Genomic DNA, 21,286 nt, shown 5'->3' on the forward strand with positions numbered 1-21,286 from the left:
GTTAAACAAAACAAAGTATATTTGAGATGATAGATTCTTCAAAGTAGCCACCCTTTGACTTGACAACTTTACACACTCTTTGGCATTCTCTCAACCAGCTTCATGAGGTAGTCACCTGGAATGCATTTCAATTAACAGGTGCGGCTGGTTAAAAGTTTATTTGTGGGATTTAATTTATGAGGCCAAGCTGATGAAAAAAGAAATCGTCCTCCCTCGTATTAAATGTCAACAAACGCCACTGGAGTGACAGGAGCGTATTGCACAAGAGACAGACGCTATAAGTTTATGCATAACTCATCATTCATTTGCTAAATATAATTCTAATACTGCATAGAATGTATTTCCTGAAAGAGGTAGGGTAGGACAGTGAGAATCGCAGACAAAACGACTGAGAGTTTGACTGTGTGATATTAGATTGCTTCTTGTGTAAATATTTTCTGTCTGGATTTTAATGATATAATACAGATTTGTACAGGGTGATAAAGGGGAAGAGGGTATCAGAATGGGGATGGGGGGGGGCAAAATGTAGGTTTAGGAAGGGCATACAAGCCCCTTGACTCTTTCCACAGTTTGTTACAGCCGTATTCTAAAATGGATTAAAAAAAAAAAAAAAAAAAATCCTCATCTTTTTTAAACATTTTTTTTATTTCACCTTTATTTAACAGATCAGCAACCGGGCTATGTACCGGGCAGATCAGCAACCGGGCTATGTACAGGGCAGATCAGCAACCGGGCTATGTACCGGGCAGATCAGTAACCGGGCTATGTACAGGGCAGATCAGCAACCGTGCTATGTACCGGGCAGATCAGCAACCGGGCTATGTACAGGGCAGATCAGCAACCGGGCTATGTACAGGGCAGATCAGCAACCGGGCTATGTACAGGGCAGATCAGCAACCGGGCTATGTACAGGGCAGATCAGCAACCGGGCTATGTACAGGGCAGATCAGCAACCGGGCTATGTACAGGGCAGATCAGCAACCGGGCTATGTACCGGGCAGATCAGCAGGCTCAACCAATGGATAGAATGGGGGGTGGTGAACTTGTTGACAACTTACGGGCAGCGACAAAACAACAATGACAAAAAATTGTATGCAAAAAAATATATATACCATCACCTAAAACGGCACTTTTGAGACTGGAAGGGCAAAGGGGCATGTGCTCTGTACAGGTAGAGCCTTGTCTGTGCTGGTACCTGGTCTTCTGCTTCCCATGGGCATCCATCCTGCTCCTCTCTCCCAATGGGCAGGAGAGACATCTCCCATCTGTTTAACTATGAAAATATTATAACCTACTTACAATTATTGTAATAACAATGTCTAATATGCCATTTAGCATACACTTTTTCCCCCCCAAAGCGACTTGCAGACATTTTTGTATAGTAATTGTGTTATTGTGACAATAATACAAATCAAATTTTATTGGTCACAAACACCTATTTAGCAGATGTTATTGCAGGGGTAGCAAAATGCTTGTGTAACACACAAAAAAACGTTCTGGGCTAATAATGTAAGAAATAACAATAGTTATGATTTTTTGTATTTATTATAAAAATCACCATCATATAATATCTCTTGGAAATTCAACATCAGAGCAACGTGTGTGATCGACCAAAATACCTTATCTAATGTTTCCGTAGGGAGCCGAGCAAATCCGAGCGCTGCCGAAAACCCTCGTTTCCAACCTGTGAACGAGCCGAGAGGCAGAAGCGTGACTTGAAGGGGGACGAAAGAAGAAATAACTCCTTTACCGACGGAGTGTACCACGGTGGAGAGACTATGAACATGCAAGTAGTTAGCCAGAACTGCTTCTTCAAGAGGAAGGACGATTCTTAAATCTTTAGAAGAGATTTGCTCCTTATTCAAGGAATTATATTAAAGACATTTTTGTTAACCCAGGATTATTCTACCGCGTGGTGCACTCTTAGTAGCTAAAGAAGAGGACTCCTTCGCTCCGTTGTAATTCTGATTTACTTGGAAGGTCGGTTTGCTTCTCGACGTTTTTGAAAAGTGGATTTTTACCTTACCAGCTGCGGAACGGGGTGACCGAACGAAGTTGTTTCGGTGCGAGCAGAGAAACAGTGAGTAACGTTATATACACGGTTATATATATATATATATATTTTGCTCTTTCCCCCCTTAGAGGGTTGCATTGCAATTCTTATGCAGTCTTGGATGAAACATTTTGAGTACAAGTTGGAATGGAATTGAATAAATTACATATTTGTGAAGAGAATACATTTGCCAAGGTAGAAAAGGGCAGTTTCATGTGACCAATTGCTAATTTAGCTGGTTGTTTAATCTCTTAACGTTAGCTAGCTGATCAAATCGGGTTAGCTAAATTAGCTAGTTAATCAGTCTGCCAGACAGACCGCTAACCAGCCAGTTAGCCACGCATGCAGTCTGTGCACTGGCACTGTCTGGCTGCTGGTTTCATCCATAACTAGCTTGGTAACTATATATATTCTAGCTCGAGTTTCAGCTAGATAATAATAATAATAATAATATATGCCATTTAGCAGACGCTTTTATCCAAAGCGACTTACAGTCATGTGTGCATACATTCTACGTATGGGTGGTCCCGGGGATTGAACCCACTACCCTGGCGTTACAAGCGCCATGCTCTACCAACTGAGCTACAGAGGACCCCAAGAAATTAGATCCCTGCAATATGAAGTTGAGTAAACTCAGCCAGGTATACTATTATATTGTGATGCATTGGTGAAAAGGCAATGGTTTTTAAACTTATATAATAAACAAAAGCTAGGATAGTTAGCTTTCTATCTTGGTTAGCTAGTTGTCTTTAACGAATTGCACGGTTGTGCACATTCTGCATGCAATTCGTGCCTGGAGGTGTAGATTTGAACGGGTTTGCTGCTTGAGGTTGCGGTTGCAGGAATATTGGCTCGGGCAGCGTGCTGCTGCTGTTCAAAGGTTTAGCTTGCTGTGCGAGTTTGAAATGAATGTATAACTGAGATGTGTCGCTACAGTGCAAATACGATACTATACAATGTTGTATATGAACAGTGTTCTCAACTTCCTGTAGATCTGCAGTTATATATATAATATATATATATATATGTTATACCCCGTAATAGAATATTGTCATGCAGAATACTGCAAAAGGATGGGCGGGAGCTTTTCTGTACAAATGTTATTGTGGGTCAAATTATTTTTCGCATGTTGGCATAAGCGAATTTCTTGTTGATTCTCTCTGTAGTTGACATTGGGATGCTGTAACAGTGAATTACTTTGAATTGTTAATATCTCCATGGCTACTGTTTTGAAACTGCTTCCCGAAGCGGTGTACCTAAAGACTATTCATGAACATTTTTGTTGTTGCCTGATTCAGACTACTCACCGCCTCTCCCCTCGGTGATTATAGGACGAGTAGATTATTTCGGGAGAATAAACGAGAATTCCACCTGCATGCAGTGTGAGTCGGCAGATACAACCAATGCCGTTGCTGTGTTAGAAAGGAAGGCTACTCATTTAGTTTATACAATTTATGTCCAAGACTAAGATGCACTTTTTTTTCTCCTCCTCACAATTCGTTCAACCTGTCATGGATTTGCTCATCGACAGATTTATGATAAAACTGATAATGACTCGCTTCTTGACCATCTGAGAGCAGGCGAGAGATTTACACTGAAGAAAAATATAAACGCAACATATAAAGTGAGCTGAAAAAAAATCCTCAATGTTCCATACCTACAAAAAAGCTTATTTCACTCACATTTCGTACACAAATGTGTTTATATCCCTGTTCGTGAGCATTTCTCATTTTCCAAGATAATCCATCCAGTTGACAGGTGTGGCATATCAAGTAGCGGCTTAAATGGCATGATCATTACACAGGTGCACTTTGTGTTGGGGACAATAAAATGGCACTTAAAAAAATATGTGCAGTTGACACACTGACTGCAGGAATGTCCACCAGAGCTGTTAATGTTTATTTCTCTACCGTAAACTGCCTCCAATGTTGTTTTTAGGTTTTGTGAGTGGAAACTTGGAACGTTGTGAGAAATATTTTTACAGTGAACACTGAAGCTGTGCCCTTACAGTTTTAAACTGTAGCCAATAGGCTATTGTGGCTATTGGAGCATTATGTAGGTCTACCAACAAAACCAATTGGAGCAAATCTCATAACATTTTCATGTGGAAATAGCTTTTTGATTTAAATGATATAGCCTACAGTAGCCTATATGTGGTGTTCAGTGCAGGCCTACATTGCATGAAACTTTTTCTTTACGTTATGAAGGACTTGACATTAATTGATGATTTAAAAAGAAAATCTTGGTCTGTAACACCATGGGCCAAATAGGTGACTGTACATTTTATTGTGTTGTATGATGCATTATTATTACCATACAGATAATTCGACAATGTAGACTACCCCTCTATTGGTTTATTTGCATTTTCAAACCTTTTCTCAAAATACAACACTGTCCCTTTAATTACGACGTAACCTTTTTACCTGAGTGTCTTTTCAACGACAGCTGGAAATGTAGCCTATATGTGTTGTGGTCTTGTAGGAAGCAGTAGCTCCCCGTTGCTGACGTATACTTGATCTATAACTGGGCTAATAACTCGCTAAACTAGCAAAGAATATCATCAAATGTGCACAGACTCTGCGCTCTGATCTCATCTGAAAAACGTTTTCACTCGCAAGTGATTAAAAAAAGACCGCTCGTGGGCTACCCAAGCCAATAGAATTCTACTCCGTTACGCTCGGGGTTCTGCCTCTGCCTACAATGAAATCACAGACTCAATCTGGCAAAGTTAGATTTTTTTTTTTTTTTGCATTGAAAAGAAGCTAATATAATGCTGATTCGATCACAGAAAAAAACGGATCTATATAGTACAAACTAATGGGGCAAACTCGGTGAAGTTCAGCCTCTGTGCCGCATTCGTGGAGGAGGTGCGCGGCTGGGCATGCCTGCAGTTTAGAGGGAACATTGCCTGTGGGATCCTCTGAGTGGGTGGGGGAGGGTGGGGGCACTAAGGAGTATTTCTGTCTGTAATAAAGACCTTTTGTGGGGGAAAACTATTTCTGATTGGCTGGGCCTGGCTCCCCAGTAGGAGGGCCCATGGCTGCACCCCTGCCCAGTCATGTGAAATCCATAGATTAGGGCCTAATTAATTTATTTCAATTGACTGATTTCCTTATATGAACTGTAACTCAGTAAAATATTTGAAATAAGTTGCATGTTGCTTTTTTAATATTTTTGTTCAGTGTATTTGACAAGGTCTTACAGCCAGTGCAGACACAACGTTGAACCACTTCGACATCTATGCATTTCGAACCCCCGAGCTGACAAGGTACAAATCTGTCGTTCTGCCCCTGAAAAGGCAGTTAACCCACTGTTCCTAGGCCGTCATTGAAAATAAGAATTTGTTCTTAACTGACTTGCCTAGTAAAATAAAGGTAAAAAAATAAAAATAAAAATACTGTAAGTACTGTAGACAGACAAAGTTGTAATAATTATGTAATGAAGTGTTATACTGATCTGAGAGTGGAGGGGGATAAACCTTCTGATACTGTAAATGCCACCCTCCACAGTAGACTTCTTGGACCACGACCGGAACAGACCCGATCATTAACAAAAAAAAAATGGGGAACCCGGTTCCCGTTTCGATTGGACCCGAGTGACAAAAAAATAATTATGTTTATGAGCCAAGTTGCTCTTCTGGTTAATGAATAGGTCTTTATATTGTAGGTTGGCTATGTCTTCTGTAAGTCAATACAAGTACCTTATTAGCGTAAAATAAATGTGTTATAGGCTATGCAGAGCCGTGGTCGGGTCCACTCGGGTCTATCATCTGTAGTTACATAGGGCCCTGTTGGGTCTCGGGTATTCGGGTTCGGGTGGACCCGTGAAGACCTACTACACAGCTCTGGCTGTTAGCAAGCTTTTAAAAGTTATCGGCAGGTAAGGGTGCTCTCGAGTGGCTAGATGTTCTTTACCATTCGGCCATCAGATTTGCCACCAATGCTCCTTATAGGACACATCACTGCACTCTATACCCTTATGTAATAAACTGGTCATCTCTGTATACCCGTCGCAAGACCCACTGGTTGATGCTTATTTATAAAACCCTCTTAGCCCCCCCCCATCCCTATCTGAGATATCTACTGCAGCCCTCCTCCTCCACATACAACACCCGTTCTGCCAGTCACATTCTGTTAAAGGTCCCCAAAGCACATACATCCCTGGGTCGCTCGTCTTTTCAGTTCACTGCAGCTTGCGACTGGAACGAGCTGCAACAAACACTCAAACTGGACAGTTTTATCTCAATCGCTTCATTCAAAGACTCAATCATGGACACTCTTACTGACAGTTGTGGCTGCTTTGTATGATGTATTGTTGTCCTCTACCTTCTTGCTCTTTGTGCTGTTGTCTGTGACCAATAATGTTTCAAATCAAATCAAATTTTATTTGTCACATACACATGGTTAGCAGATGTTAATGCGAGTGTAGCGAAATGCTTGTGCTTCTAGTTCCGACAATGCAGTGATAACCAACAAGTAATCTAACTAACAATTCCAAAACTACTGTCTTATACACAGTGTAAGGGGATAAGGAACATGTACATAAGGATATATGAATGAGTGATGGTACAGAGCAGCATACAGTAGATGGTATCGAGTACAGTATATACATATGAGATGAGTGTGTAGACAAAGTAAACAAAGTGGCATAGTTAAAGTGGCTAGTGATACATGTGTTACATAAGGATGCAGTCGATGTTGTAGAGTACAGTATATACATATGTATATGAGATGAATAATGTAGGGTAAGTAACATTATATAAGGTAGCATTGTTTAAAGTGGCTAGTGATATATTTACATCATTTCCCATCAATTCCCATTATTAAAATGGCTGGAGTTGGGTCAGTGTCAATGACAGTGTGTTGGCAGCAGCCACTCAATGTTAGTGGTGGCTATTTAACAGTCTGATGGCCTTGAGATAGAAGCTGTTTTTCAGTCTCTCGGTCCCAGCTTTGATGCACCTGTACTGACCTCGCCTTCTGGATGATAGCGGGGTGAACAGGCAGTGGTTCGGTGGTTGATGTCCTTGATGATCTTTATGGCCTTCCTGTAACAACGGGTGGTGTAGGTGTCCTGGAGGGCAGGTAGTTTGCCCCTGGTGATGCGTTGTGCAGTCCTCACTACCCTCTGGAGAGCCCACGGTTGAGGGCGGAGCAGTTGCCGTACCAGGCGGTGATACAGCCCGCCAGGATGCTCTCATTCATTGTGCATCTGTGAAGTTTGTGAGTGCTTTTTTGGTGACAATCCGAATTTCTTCAGCCTCCTGAGGTTGAATGGCGCTGCTGCGCTGTTCTATTCTTCATCACCTGTCAGTGTGAGTGGACCAATTCAGTTTGTCTGTGATGTGTATGCCGAGGAACTTGTTTGGTATTCCAGCTGTACCCTCTCCACTACTGTTCCATCGATGTGGATAGGGGGTGTTCCAGAAGGAACTGGACTGGTTGGAGAGGGGCTGTTTCCTGAAGTCCACAATCATCTCCTTAGTTTTGTTGACGTTGAGTGTGAGGTTATTTTCCTGACACCACACTCCAAGGGCCCTCACCTCCTCCCTGTAGGCCGTCTCGTCGTTGTTGGTAATCAAGCCTACCACTGTTGTGTCGTCCGCAAACTTGATGATTGAGTTGGAGGCGTGCGTGGCCACGCAGTCGTGGGTGAACAGGGAGTACAGGAGAGGGCTCAGAACGCACCCTTGTGGGGCCCCCGTGTTGAGGATCAGCGGGGAGGAGATGTTGTTGCCTACCCTCACCACCTATTTGTACCATGTTTTGTGTTGCTACCATGTTGTTGTCATGTTGTGTTGCTACCATGTTGTTGTCATGTTGTGTTGCTACCACGCTGTGTTGTCATGTGTTGCTGCCTTGCTATGTTGTTGTCTTTAGGTCTCTCTTTATGTAGTGTTGCGTTGTCTCTCTTATCGGGATGCATGTTTTGTCCTTTATTTATATAATATGTAATCCCAGGCCCCCGTCCCCGCAGGAGGCCTTTTGGTAGGCCGTCAATTGTAAATAAGAATTTGTTCTTAACTGACTTGCTTAGTTAAATAAAGGTTAAATAAAATAAAAATCTATGAATATAAATAATAAACCAATGAGGATGTTGTCTGTGGGTGTTCACTGTTCATACTGCTTAGTTCTGCTGGCTAAGCCCTTGGTGCAAAATGTAAGACACACACACACACACACACACGCACGCACGCACGCACGCACGCACGCACGCACGCACGCACGCACGCACGCACGCACGCACGCACGCACGCACGCACGCACACACACACACACACACACACACACACACACACACACACACACACACACACACACACACACACACACACACACACACACACACACACACACACACACACACACACACACACACACACACACACACACACACACACACACACACACACACACACACACCTCTTCCTCCAGTGGAGACGTATGAGTTATTTTAAGAAGGGACCTCACATACGAGACATGAGGGTGTTCTTCCTGACTGACACTATGAAGATGAACTCTAATTCCTTTCCTTATAGCAAGGTATGTCACAGAGTATGGCTTTTAGCGATGGGTAGAAGGGTTGACACCATTTAGTCCACTGGTACATTGTTTGGTTGATAGGCTGTTGGTCATCTGAGACTTTTTCTAAAAAGTCGAGCAGTGGCAGATGTATAATTATTTAAAAAAAGAAAGTATGGCACACGAGGTCACCTGTCTGCTTCACACCTGTCTGAGTGGACTGGTCCATTGCCGGTCTGAGTGGACTGGTCCATTGCCGGTCTGAGTGGACTGGTCCATTGCCGGTCTGAGTGGACTGGTCCATTGCCGGTCTGAGTGGACTGGTCCATTGCCGGTCTGAGTGGACTGGTCCATTGCCGGTCTGAGTGGACTGGTCCATTGCCGGTCTGAGTGGACTGGTCCATTGCCGGTCTGAGTGGACTGGTCCATTGCCGGTCTGAGTGGACTGGTCCATTGCCGGTCTGAGTGGACTGGTCCATTGCCGGTCTGAGTGGACTGGTCCATTGCCGGTCTGAGTGGACTGGTCCATTGCGGATGCCGCGGCGATGACACACCAGTATCACTAGTAGTACATTTACCGTTGATTTGATTTGACCGTTAATTCCCATAATTTATCATCTACAATGTTTGTTTGATTATGGTAATTTATGTTAATGTGTTGAATGTAATAATAATAATAATAATAATAATAATAATATAGTCTTAGTGTTGTCATTGTTGGAGTGGACATGTTGTTTACAGCGCGAACAATCTAGGCTACATGTTTTTTTGGTTTATTTCATTCCTTTTGGAGCGCTCCTGTCAATCTTCAATAAGGACACGCACCTGATTACACATAGAAAATAGGCCTAGGCTACTTGGCCTGCGTGCAAATGTAGGCCTATAAATGTGCCCATTCGGGGACCTGAAACTATCACTGTGGAGCTTCTTAAAAAAATGTTTTTTTTTGTTGTTTTTTTTGCCTTAAACAGCAAGAAAACAAAGTCTGTTCTTACATCCCAATGACAATAGTTCTTCATATTTGAAAAATATTTCCAGCTCCCTCCCTTTCGATAACCACTCAGCATGAAAAGGGGGAAAAAATGTAATGTCAGATCTGGTGGAAGCCTCATAAAACAGGCTTACCTGATTACTTATTATTCCTTGCTCAAATAGTCTACAGCTGTGTCCTTCCCAGGTGCAGGAAACTTTGAGGGCACCGAAATATTTGATACAATGTTGCAAGTTTTCTATCAGAAGCTTCTGGGCCAGACCAAGTTAATAGTTGATACAATGTTTCAAGTTCTTTGCAAACATGCCATGCATAGCCAATGTGATTAGTAGGATATTTAATTTTTATCTGGATATTTTCTAACCGAGGACTGCAATGTTTTTATTTATGGGCTTTATGTAGTCTATTTTTTTTATATATATTTTTTTACATGTTGGCAATAGAAGTTACTTTTAGATTTGTATAATTTTCATTTAGATATAATTTTGACATAGATTTTGAGATTTGAAGACATTATTATAAATGAAATGAAACTGTTCCATGAAAGTGTGTGTGTATAAAAATGATAACTTGGCACGTGGATCAGTAGAAATGGTAGAATTACTTGGCACGCAGATTAGTAGAAATGATAGGATAACTTGGCACGTGGATCTGTAGAAATGGTAGGATACCTTTGGCACGCGGATCAGTAGTGTAATGCTCCGGGTGTCGTGGGTGTGGAGTCAAATGCAGGAGACAGAGTTCAATGCTGTGCGTCTTTTAATAGCACCAACGCACCACAGGGTGCTCACAAAAGTTACGTTCCCAAACACAGGGAATCAAAAAGTACAATAGAAAAAATCACGACCAGGCACAAACACGTACCTTTACAACAGAGCCGAAGGTTACAATGAAATAATCCCGCACAACAACCAGGCGGGCCAGCTGTCTAATAAAGACAAACTAATTAAACATGAACAGGTGCTACCACTAAACATACAAGGAGGGGGAGGAAAGACAATCAGTGGCAGCTAATAGGCCGGTGACGACGACCGCCGAGCTCCACCCGCCCGGGAAGGGGAAACACCATCGGTCGGACTCGTGACAAGTAGAAATGGTAGGATATCTTGGCACGCGGATCAGTAGAAATGGTAGGATACCTTGGCACGCGGATCAGTAGAAATGGTAGGATACCTTGGCACGCGGATCAGTAGAAATGGTAGGATAACTTGGCACGCGGATCAGTAGAAATGGTAGGATACCTTGGCACGTGGATCTGTAGAAATGGTAGGATAACTTGGCACGCGGATCAGTAGAAATGGTAGGATACCGTGGCACGCGGATCAGTAGAAATGGTAGGATACCTTGGCACGCGGATCAGTAGAAATGGTAGGATAACTTGGCACGCGGATCAGTAGAAATGGTAGGATAACTTGGCACGTGGATCTGTAGAAATGGTAGGATAACTTGGCACGTGGATCTGTAGAAATGGTAGGATAACTTGGCACGCGGATCAGTAGAAATGGTAGGATACCTTGGCACGCGGATCAGTAGAAATGGTAGGATACCTTGGCACGCGGATCAGTAGAAATGGTAGGATAACTTGGCACGCCAAATGGAAAAGGTTGCTGACCGCTGGTGTAGCTTATTACCCAGTAATTTCAGGAGCATAATGGTAGAATCTGTGAAGGCCAGCAGCAGTGGGAGAATGAGGGTCTGCTGGGGAACAGGTTTATTTCTTCTGGTTAGGCTATATTGATCTCTGGATCCCTCTTTGGTCATTTGTGTCTTAATCTTTATTGGCAGTGCTTAAAGCATCAGACAAGCTCAGTAGCCTACATATAGTTGATTTTATTCAAACAGGATGAAAAAAATACACGTAAAAAAAAAAGTCGATTGGTAGAAAGAACAGACGACTCTCGGTCGACTAAGATTGTTTTTAGTCAGGGACCGCCCTACTAGGCAGTGACCCAGTAGAGAGCCAAAGGTAATGAGAGGGCAGGGCTGGCTTGGTTGGTTTCTTGGAATTGCATCAGAAGTTTAGTGAAATTGAATTAAGGGGCACATCTTGCTGCATAGCCTCGTTCTGTGTGTGTACTGTCTAGCTAGCAGCACAGCTAAGTTCTCTCTGACTGAGAGAGAACAAAGTAGCTTATAGCTGTTTTGTGTGTGGTGTATGACAACAATATAAATAAGGGGCTCCGGATAAGAGCGTCTGCTAAATGACTAACGTTTAAAAATGTGAATGTCCATTTTCTTACTCTCCCAGTGTTAAGACCCATTTTAAACTATTCTCTCACTACAGGGTAGAACATATGTAAAGAAATAAAATAAGTGTTTGTCATTGTTTACAGTCAGTGTCTCCCTGGGAGAGAAAAAACAAGCAGCTACTGTCACTAGACACAGTGGAATGAAAGGATACAGAGGAGGAATGTTGAACGAGTGGGTAGAGAGAGAGAGGGAACGTTGAACGAGTGGGTAGAGAGAGAGAGGGAACATTGAATGAGTGGGTAGAGAGAGAGAGGGAACGCTGAACGAGTGGGTAGAGAGAGAGAGGGAACGTTGAACGAGTGGGTAGAGAGAGAGAGGGAACGTTGAACGAGTGGGTAGAGAGAGAGAGGGAACGTTGAACGAGTGGGTAGAGAGAGAGAGGGAACGTTGAACGAGTGGGTAGAGAGAGAGAGGGAACATTGAACGAGTGGGTAGAGAGAGAGAGGGAACGTTGAACGAGTGGGTAGAGAGAGAGAGGGAACGTTGAACGAGTGGGTAGAGAGAGAGAGGGAACGCTGAACGAGTGGGTAGAGAGAGAGAGGGAACGCTGAGCGAGTGGGTAGAGAGAGAGAGGGAACGTTGAACGAGTGGGTAGAGAGAGAGAGGGAACGTTGAACGAGTGGGTAGAGAGAGAGAGGGAACGTTGAACGAGTGGGTAGAGAGAGAGAGGGAACGTTGAACGAGTGGGTAGAGAGAGAGAGGGAACGTTGAACGAGTGGGTAGAGAGAGAGGGAACGCTGAGCGAGTGGGTAGAGAGAGAGAGAGAGGGAACGCTGAGCGAGTGGGTAGAGAGAGAGAGGGAACGCTGAACGAGTGGGTAGAGAGAGAGAGAACGCTGAACGAGTGGGTAGAGAGAGAGAGGGAACGCTGAACGAGTGGGTAGAGAGAGAGAGGGAACGCTGAACGAGTGGGTAGAGAGAGAGAGGGAACGCTGAACGAGTGGGTAGAGAGAGAGAGGTTGAACGCTGAGAGAGAGAGGGTTGAACGAGTGGGTAGAGAGAGAGGGAACGCTGAGCGAGTGGGTAGAGAGAGAGAGAGAGAACGCTGAGCGAGTGGGTAGAGAGAGAGAGGGAACGCTGAACGAGTGGGTAGAGAGAGAGAGAACGCTGAGGTGGGTAGAGAGAGAGAGGGAACGCTGAACGAGTGGGTAGAGAGAGAGGGAACGCTGAACGAGTGGGTAGAGAGAGAGAGGGAACGCTGAACGAGTGGGTAGAGAGAGAGAGGGAACGCTGAGCGAGTGGGAAGATAGAGAGAGAGGGAACGCTGAACGAGTGGGTAGAGAGAGAGAGAACGCTGAACGAGTGGGTAGAGAGAGAGAGGGAACGCTGAACGAGTGGGTAGAGAGAGAGAGGGAACGCTGAACGAGTGGGTAGAGAGAGAGAGGGAACGCTGAACGAGTGGGTAGAGAGAGAGAGGGAACGCTGAGCGAGTGGGAAGATAGAGAGAGAGGGAACGCTGAACGAGTGGGAAGATAGAGAGAGAGGGAACGCTGAACGAGTGGGTAGAGAAAGAGAGGGAACGCTGAACGAGTGGGTAGAGAGAGAGAGGGAACGCTGAACGAGTGGGTAGAGAGAGAGAGGGAACGCTGAACGAGTGGGTAGAGAGAGAGAGAACGCTGAACGAGTGGGTAGAGAGAGAGAGGGAACGCTGAACGAGTGGGTAGAGAGAGAGAGGGAACGCTGAACGAGTGGGTAGAGAGAGAGAGGGAACGCTGAACGAGTGGGTAGAGAGAGAGAGGGAACGCTGAACGAGTGGGAAGATAGAGAGAGAGAGGGAACGCTGAACGAGTGGGAAGATAGAGAGAGAGGGAATGCTGAACGAGTGGGTAGAGAGAGAGAGAGGGAACGCTGAACGAGTGGGTAGAGAGAGAGAGAGGGAACGCTGAACGAGTGGGTAGAGAGAGGGAACGCTGAACGAGTGGGTAGAGAGAGGGAACGCTGAACGAGTGGGTAGAGAGAGGGAACGCTGAACGAGTGGGTAGAGAGAGAGGGAACGCTGAACGAGTGGGTAGAGAGAGAGAGGGAACGCTGAACGAGTGGGTAGAGAGAGAGAGGGAACGCTGAACGAGTGGGTAGAGAGAGAGAGAGGGAACGCTGAACGAGTGGGTAGAGAGAGAGAGGGAACGCTGAACGAGTGGGTAGAGAGAGAGAGACGGAACGCTGAACGAGTGGGTAGAGAGAGAGAGACGGAACGCTGAACGAGTGGGTAGAGAGAGAGAGGGAACGCTGAACGAGTGGGTAGAGAGAGAGAGGGAACGCTGAACGAGTGGGTAGAGAGAGAGAGGGAACGCTGAACGAGTGGGTAGAGAGAGTGAGGGAACGCTGAACGAGTGGGTAGAGAGAGAGAGAGAGGGAACGTTGAACGAGTGGGTAGAGAGAGGGAACGCTGAACGAGTAGGTAGAGAGAGGGAGGGAACGCTGAACGAGTAGGTAGAGAGAGGGAGGGAACGCTGAACGAGTAGGTAGAGAGAGAGAGGGAACGCTGAACGAGTAGGTAGAGAGAGGGAACGCTGAACGAGTAGGTAGAGAGAGAGAGAGGGAACGTTGAACGAGTGGGCAGAGAGAGGGAACGCTGAACGAGTGGGTAGAGAGAGAGAGAGGGAACGTTGAACGAGTGGGCAGAGAGAGGGAACGCTGAACGAGTGGGCAGAGAGAGGGAACGCTGAACGAGTGGGTAGAGAGAGGGAACGCTGAACGAGTGGGTAGAGAGAGAGAGGGAACGCTGAACGAGTGGGTAGAGAGAGAGAGGGAACGCTGAACGAGTAGGTAGAGAGAGAGAGAGGGAACGTTGAACGAGTGGGCAGAGAGAGGGAACGCTGAACGAGTGGGCAGAGAGAGGGAACGCTGAACGAGTGGGTAGAGAGAGGGAACGTTCCATCGTCAATAAAACACCTGTAGTGTCATCGACTGGCTCTAGGGGTGGACCAAGGCCTGTCAATCATTTAAGTGACTGGGCTGCTGTGTTGGTGAGTGATGTCTTGTCTGTGAGGGGGAGCTGCAGTACCAGAACCTAGTAGGTCGTATGTATGAAGAGGAGTTTGATGTGTTGGTGAGGGTTTGGTGTATTTCACGAGGGTTTAGGCAGGGCAGGACTAGGCAGGGCAGGACTAGGCAGGGCAGGACTAGGGCAGGGCAGGACTAGGCAGGGCAGGACTAGGCAGGGCAGGACTAGGCAGGGCAGGACTAGGTAGGACTAGGCAGGGCAGGACTAGGCAGGGCAGGACTAGGTAGGACTAGGCAGGGCAGGACTAGGCAGGGCAGGACTAGGCAGGGCAGGACTAGGCAGGGCAGCACTAGGCAGTGCAAGGCAGGACTAGGCAGGGCAGGGCAGGGGCCTGTGACCACAAAGCCAGAGTATAAGCCTCTGCTTCCTCCCTGGCGCAATGTATCCAGGCAGGCAGGCTGATTGGCGCTGTTAAAGAGCCACAAAACACACACACACACACACACGGCTGCTGAAAAACCACCCGGCATTCAGCAAACCCTCCCCTAGCTGACTCCTGCTTTCTCATGGTTTGTATATGAGGAAGACTCGTGGTTTCTATATGAGGAAGAGAGAGACTCATGAAGGGTGTGCATCTTTTTCGTGACGCTAACCTGTCTATGGGAAAAACTCATGGTTTCCATTGTAATTTCAGGGTAATTTCAGCCCTGCTGTGCCTAATGAGAGGTTGTGCCTGCAGTGTGTTGGTCTGCGGTGGTGGAGTGTGTTTGTGTGTGTGGCGGACAGATGGTGTGTGTGTGTGTGTGTGTGTGTGTGTGTGTGTGTGTGTGTGTGTGTGTGTGTGTGTGTGTGTGTGTGTGTGTGTGTGTGTGTGTGTGTGTGTGTGTGTGTGTGTGTGTGTGTGTGTGTGTGTGTGTGTGTGTGTGTGTGTGTATATATATATATATATATGTGGCAGTGGGATGGTGTTCGCACGCGCGTGTGTGATGGGGCGTCTAGTTTATAGTACAGGGGATTAAGAGACTACACACACACACACACACACACACACACACACACACACACACACACACACACACACACACACACACACACACACACACACACACACACACACACACACACACACACACACACACACACACACACACACACACTCTCTCTCTCTCAGAGACGGCTGACTGGCTGCATGGTGTTGGCACTGAGGAACCAACTAACAGACCGTAAGAACCAGAAGATCTGGTCTGAGCTGGATCTGGTAAGTCCCGGGGAGAGAGGGGGAGGGGGGGGGGACCTTCCAGGCATCCTAAATCTTATGGGTTAGACCTTCAGATTCAAATTCAGAAAGCTTGAATGTCCACAATGAAGCAATTAATTTAGCAGTAATCAGACTAGAGTACATGCAGATAAAATCACATATTTTAAAAATAACATCAAAATAGCTAATTATATTTATTTACTTGCAAGTAGACTGGATAAGTAGACTGGATAAGTATGCTGGATAAGTAGACTAGATAAGTAGACTGGATAAGTAGGCTGGATAAGAAGACTGGATAAGTAGGCTGGATAAGTAGGCTAGATAAGTAGACTGGATAAGTAGACTGGGTAAGTAGACTGGATAAGTAGACTGGATAAGTATGCTGGATAAGAAGACTGGATAAGAAGACTGGATAAGTAGACTGGATAAGTATGCTGGATAAGTAGACTGGATAAGTATGCTGGATAAGTATTCTGGATATGTATGCTGGATAAGTAGACTGGATAAGTAGACTGGATAAGTATGCTGGATAAGAAGACTGGATAAGTAGGCTGGATAAGTAGGCTGGATAAGTAGGCTGGATAAGTAGGCTGGATAAGCAGCCTGGATAAGTAGCCTGGATAAGTAGCCTGGATAAGTAGCCTGGATAAGTAGGCTGGATAAGTAGACTGGATAAGAGGAAATTTATCAAAATGTCCGAATGGGGTTATATGTTAAAGTGCAAATTCAGAAAGTTGGTTCTGCAAGTTAACAGTTCAACATCTTATTTAGTTGCAGTATTGGATTTGAAATAAAGGAATTTCTGTCTCTGTTGGTTTTGGCTGAGGAGATGCTTCTGGTCAAGGTTTGTCCTTGAATCTATTTTTCGTCTGTTTGGATCTCACAATGAGACGCATTAGAATAAAGACATGTTGCTAAATGTTTTTGTAAGTGCTTCTTTTCAGCAGGATGGTTAAGCTGTCCCTCCTGCACAGGCAGTCCTGCATCGCAACTTAAACAGTAGACCCAAACCTACGCCAGACATCCTATTCAATTACTTTTAATACCTTATTCTATGATAGGAGCTACTTTTTTATCCCACAGTCCTGTTCCATGCTGACTACAGTAGCTAGGTTTATAGTCCTGTTCCAAGCTGACTACAGTAGCTAGGTTTATAGTCCTGTTCCAAGCTGACTACAGTAGCTAGGTTTATAGTCCTGTTCCAAGCTGACTACAGTAGCTAGGTTTATAGTCCTGTTCCAAGCTGACTACAGTAGCTAGGTTTATAGTCCTGTTCCAAGCTGACTACAGTAGCTAGGTTTATAGTCCTGTCTTGTTCCAAGCTGACTACAGTAGCTAGGTTTATAGTCCTGTCTTGTTCCAAGCTGACTACAGTAGCTAGGTTTATAGTCCTGTCTTGTTCCAAGCTGACTACAGTAGCTAGGTTTATAGTCCTGTCTTGTTCCAAGCTGACTACAGTAGCTAGGTTTATAGTCCTGTCTTGTTCCAAGCTGACTACAGTAGCTAGGTTTATAGTCCTGTCTTGTTCCAAGCTGACTACAGTAGCTAGGTTTATAGTCCTGTCTTGTTCCAAGCTGACTACAGTAGCTAGGTTTATAGTCCTGTCTTGTTCCAAGCTGACTACAGTAGCTAGGTTTATAGTCCAGTCTTGTTCCAAGCTGACTACAGTAGCTAGGTTTATAGTCCTGTCTTGTTCCAAGCTGACTACAGTAGCTAGGTTTATAGTCCTGTTCCATGCTAACTACAGTAGCTAGGTTTATAGTCGTGTCCTGGTCCATGCTCACTACAGTAGCTAGGTTTATAGTCGTGTCCTGGTCCATGCTCACTACAGTAGCTAGGTTTAAAGTCGTGTCCTGGTCCATGCTCACTACAGTAGCTAGGTTTAAAGTCGTGTCCTGGTCCATGCTGTCAGCAACGTTGCTGTGTAGGAAAGAGGTGACGTAGCTCCCTGTCTTTACATCCTGGGCTAGCCTAATACACCAGTAATCTGACTGCTGATTGAAAGCAGGTCTCCTGTTTCAGAGTCCACTGGTGTCATTATAAACCATTTACACTGATGTTTTACAGGGCATCTCTGGATTGGGAGGAAAGTGGAAACAGACGTGGAAACAAACAGCCCGAAACGGTCCAGCCTACTCCCTATATAGTGCACTACTTTAGACCAAAACCCCTTGGCCACTAGTGGCACTATATAGGGAATAGGGCACTGTTTGGGACGCATGTAAGGGCGGGGGGGGGCTATTTTTAAACCTTTTCTTCCCTTGTCGAGCATTTTCCTTTTTAAAGATCATGTTAGCGCCCATTGAGTTAAAGTGAAATTCCACCACTTTTCAACCTCATTTACATGAATCTCTCTACCCGATGACATCATGAAAAGTTCAAACATGTTATTTTTTAAATTATTTTTGTTTAACCAACGATTTTCCAACACTGTGAGATTTGTGGTGACGTGGGGGGGGGGGGGTGAGAACATACCCCTCCCTCTGGCTGTTAATCCTACCCTGTGATGTCACAAAGAAGCATTCTTTTTTTTCTTATTTTTTTTTGAACTTTTCATCTTTTTAACCACGGATCATAGAAACGTGTTGTTTTCACATATGTGGTATGGTGCTGGAGACAATGAATATGAGGTTGAAAAGTGGCGGAATCGCCCTTTTTTAAGTCGACGATGACAGCGGATGGATGGTTGAAGTCAAAGTTAATTGACCAGGTCTGGTTTTCGTTTTGGCACAACAGAGGACAGACGCCCCCCAAATATAGACGGGTCAGAAACATCTAGGCCTCGATTTGGGTCCGGGTTTGCTACTCCCTGATAGAGATTGGTCCCAAAAATCCAGCAATCTATTAAAGGGGCAATCTGTATTTGCCAGGGAAACTGTCATGGATTATGATTGGTTTGTTACTGCACATTGCCCCTTTTGAGTTGGACTAAAATGTTATATTTACCTCATAGTTACACAGGCGGGGTATAATGTCATCGTATATAATTATTGTGTATTATAGAGCATCTAGACCAGGGATGGGCAACTGATGAGGAGGGGAAGGGGGGGGGGGAGAAACATCTGAATCTGGGTACCCACACATCCATTTAGAGACCCTGGTCGTTTTGGGGGGTGTCTGTTTACATCCGCAACCCCCACTCTAAACCCGCAACCCCCACTCTAACCCCTGGTGTATTACAAGGAACGAACAAGAATATTATGAGACTCACTGCCATGGCCCTGTGTTTCTGCCCTGTCAGCAAACACAGACAGACACAGAGACAGACACAGAGACAGACACAGAGACAGACACAGAGACAGACACAGAGACAGACAGACAGACACAGACAGACACAGACAGACACAGAGACAGACACAGAGACAGACACAGAGACAGACACAGAGACAGACACAGAGACAGACACAGAGACAGACACAGAGACAGACACAGAGACAGAGACAGAGACAGAGACAGACAGAGACACAGACACAGACACAGACACAGACAGAGACAGAGACAGACAGACAGACAGACAGAGACAGAGACAGACAGACAGACAGACAGAGACAGACAGACAGAGACAGACAGACAGACAGACAGACAGACAGACAGACAGACAGACAGACAGACGCACCTAGTGTTCAGTGCCATCAACACACACAGAGCAGGATGCTACCTGAAGGTCAGATAAAGGGCATTGTTATCAAGGAAGACTTTTTAAAATGTCATTTTCAAACACATTTCTGTTCTACTGAAATAAAAGGGAGAGATAGCAAGAGATCAATGGAGTGTGAAAGAGGGAAAGAGCCAGCACTGTTTTGAGAAACTACAGAAGAGTATATTAGTGTTCTGTATAGATCAGACATGAGGTTTGCAGTAAACAAGGAGCCAGAGGGTTGACAGACACTGAGACAAACTCTTTCATCAGGCTATTAAACTATAGTTCTGTCCCCAATGACACCCTATTCCCTACATAGCGCACTGTTTTTTAACCAGTGCACTATGGTCCCTGGTAGGATTGGGAGTATTCAGATGTTCACATCATCCTTCTCTCATCCTGGTATTTACGGTATTGCTGGCTTCGTACACAAGGGGGCACCAAAACATTCACACAAAAAAAAGCCCATTGGGCATCTGTTACAGATGAACAAAATTAGCACAAGTAATAGCGAATTTCCATGGAGGCTGCTAGCTAAATATGCTAATAAGCGCAAATGAAAATAAACAAATTGCAAAGACAGGCAATCCAGCTCATTAAGTTATACATATATAGGAGCTACCGAATGTTATTTTTGGTGAGTTTAGACATTTACAAGCAAATGTGAACGAAAGACATTGTGCACATAAACACATTTTTGATCTATGCATGTCTGAAGGAAGAACAGCTCTGGCTCTGGAGCAGCATGTCAACACGGTGTGTCTGTGTGGAGTCTGGAGTCTGAAGGAAGAACAGCTCTGGCCCTGGAGCAGCATGTCAACACGGTGTGTCTGTGTGGAGTCTGGAGTCTGAAGGAAGAACCGCTCTGGCTCTGGAGCAGCATGTCAACACGGTGTGTCTGTGTTGAGTCTGGAGTCTGAAGGAAGAACAGCTCTGGCTCTGGAGCAGCATGTCAACACGGTGTGTCTGTGTTGAGTCTGGAGTCTGAAGGAAGAACAGCTCTGGCTCTGGAGCAGCATGTCAACACGGTGTGTCTGTGTGGAGTCTGGAGTCTGAAGGAAGAACAGCTCTGGCTCTGGAGCAGCATGTCAACACGGTGTGTCTGTGTGGAGTCTGGAGTCTGAAGGAAGAACAGCTCTGGCTCTGGAGCAGCATGTCAACACGGTGTGTCTGTGTGGAGTCTGAAGGAAGAACAGTACTGGCCCCGGAGCAGCATGTCAACACCCTGAGAAAGGACAACTAATGCATGAAAATTAGGCTATTTTCTGCCTAATGAAATGCATGAAAATGATAGTTGCACATTCCTGATCACTCTATTGAAACAGGGGAAAAAACACGACCCCTGTCACTACACAACAGAGACTCACCTGCTCCCGTTGTGCTATTTACAAACACGTGACCACACAACATTACCACACTACAACACGCTCTTTAAACACTATGCCTCATTAAGACCTCTCTTTAAAGTCACTGAGATCTCTTCAAGCCCTGGTAGATAAAATAATGGACAACTGGGCATTTTTAGACATGACCCTGAGTATAATGTACTTGCTTAATTAACTCAGGAACAGACATTAACCCTGTTTACACCCAGGGCCCAGGGAGTGGAACAGACATTAACCCTGTTTAC

At 45.1% G+C, this 21,286-nt stretch overlaps 1 protein-coding gene across 1 annotated transcript in view; it reads left to right on the top strand.

Annotated features, from left to right (window-relative positions):
• Positions 1 to 1,699: 1,699 nt before the first annotated feature.
• The window catches only part of LOC124009295 (receptor-type tyrosine-protein phosphatase F), a 462,304-nt gene continuing 442,717 nt past the window's right edge, over positions 1,700 to 21,286 (top strand). The window contains exon 1 of the mRNA XM_046320941.1: positions 1,700 to 2,080. The gene's annotated coding sequence lies outside the window, so the exon portion shown is untranslated. The remainder of the gene's footprint in view (positions 2,081 to 21,286) is intronic.

The sequence above is a fragment of the Oncorhynchus gorbuscha genome, linkage group LG22 (assembly GCF_021184085.1).
Source record: "Oncorhynchus gorbuscha isolate QuinsamMale2020 ecotype Even-year linkage group LG22, OgorEven_v1.0, whole genome shotgun sequence".
Taxonomy (NCBI): Eukaryota; Metazoa; Chordata; class Actinopteri; order Salmoniformes; family Salmonidae; genus Oncorhynchus; species Oncorhynchus gorbuscha.